We start from the raw sequence: 1,951 nt of genomic DNA on the forward strand, positions 1-1,951 counted from the left end.
CCTGCCTGATGGGAGTGGTTGGAACAGACCATGTGCCGGGTGGGTGGGGTCTTTGGTTATGTTCAGACCCCTTTTCCTGCATCCTATGATGTAGAGGTCAGTGATGGTTGGCAGCTCTCCCCCCACAGTTCTCTGGGCAGCTTTTACCACACGCTGCAGAGCTTTCCTCTCAGTGATGGTGATGCTGCCGTGCCACACGGTGATGCAGGTGCAGAGGACGCTCTCCACAGGTATACGCTCATCAGGGCTGAGCCTCCAAGTCCAGCCCGCCGCAGCTTCCTGAGGAAGTGCAGGTGCTGCTTCTTGACCAGCTGGGAAGTGTTGGTGCTCCAGGAGAGGTCCTCGCTGATGTGCACACCCAGATACTTATAGGTGGAGACAAGCTCCACTGGTGCTCCATTGATGTGAAAGAGTGGGGTGGGGCGTCTGCTTTTCCTGAAATCCACCACCATCTCCTTGGTCTTCTTCACGTTGATGCAGAGGTTGTTCTCTCTGCACCATTGTACCAACATCTCCACCTCTTCTCGGTAGTCAGACTCATTGTTGTTGCTGATGTGTCCTACTACCGCTGTGTCGTCTGCAAACTTGACTATAGGCAACTGGGGTGTCTCACCGAGCAGTCATATGTCAGCAGAGTGAACAGGAGGGGGCTCAGCACACAGCCCTGGGGTGTGCTCAGGGTGAGGGTACGGGAGATGGTATTGTGGATCCTGACAGTCTGTTTGTTCATCCACTGGGTGCAAATATTTCTGCTATACTGGACTACCCTGTCCCCACTACAAGGTGTGAGCTATGGCAGTTCCCTGGGAAGGTTACTACAGGTTATTCTTGCCCCATCTTTCTAGCCCAGCAGTTGCATTAGTGTGGTCATACAGGTGTCAACATCCTTTCAATACAATAAAGACAATGCCCTTGTTTGCCACTGTGAGGACAGAACCCACTGCCCCACATTTAAGTTAAGTCCATTTGTTATATATATTTTTCTTTATAAAATACTGGTACATAAAACCATTTTACTTTACACATCACGTAACAAAATTAACTTAATGACTTGTGCACACATTTAGTTAATTTTGTTCTGATTGTTTGAGTAATTCTATTCTTTTGAGTTTTCTGAGGTCTGATGCTGAGGAAGGGGGAGGAGCTGGAGAGTTCCTGATGATGTGGCACAAGCAGAGCTGGACCACTTCCTGGACACTCCCATTTGAAGATGGGGGGAAACAAAGTTTATTCATTAGTTGGACTATTGTTTTCTTTTGTTAAAACATGTTGAACTTGTTATGAAGTATAAGTTTATTTTTGTTTGTTTAAGACTATAAATTACTAATAATTTACTTGTTTAGTTAATATTTAGGTATTAAATGTTTTTGTTTGTGGTTCCCTCTCCTCTCCTTAATACAGTGAAGTTTTCCAGTCCTATATATAGAAAAAACACTCCTACAGCGTGATACTGCCACCCCCGTGCTTCACAGAAGGGAGGGTGTTCTTGGGATGGTACTCATCATTCATCTTCTTCCAAACACCAAACACGCAAGTGGAATTAAGACCAAAAAGTTTTACGTTGGTCTTATCTGACCACAATACGTTCTCCCATGATCCTCTGGATCATCCACATAGTCATAGTAAACTTAAGGCGGGCCTGGACATGTGCTGGTTTAAGCTGGAGAACCCCAGAATGACCCTCTTTGTCTATTTTAGATGTTCTAGTGCAGGGGTCGGCACGCCTGCCACAGAGTGGCACGCCGGGGTGTGATAATAATTAGCACTTGATTTGTCGACAGTTGTATTTTTCTGATTTGAAAAGAGGGATGATCTCTTCTCACTATGATCTGTGTTCCCCCCTGGCGTCATAAGGAAATGGTTCATTCACGAAACGCCATCACTGAAACCACGCCCACCCATATAAATCCTGCAAAATGTTATTTCAACAGATGTTTGTTATTTTCCTTGT

This window comes from Oryzias melastigma, linkage group LG9 (assembly GCF_002922805.2).
Source record: "Oryzias melastigma strain HK-1 linkage group LG9, ASM292280v2, whole genome shotgun sequence".
NCBI classification, from domain to species: Eukaryota; Metazoa; Chordata; class Actinopteri; order Beloniformes; family Adrianichthyidae; genus Oryzias; species Oryzias melastigma.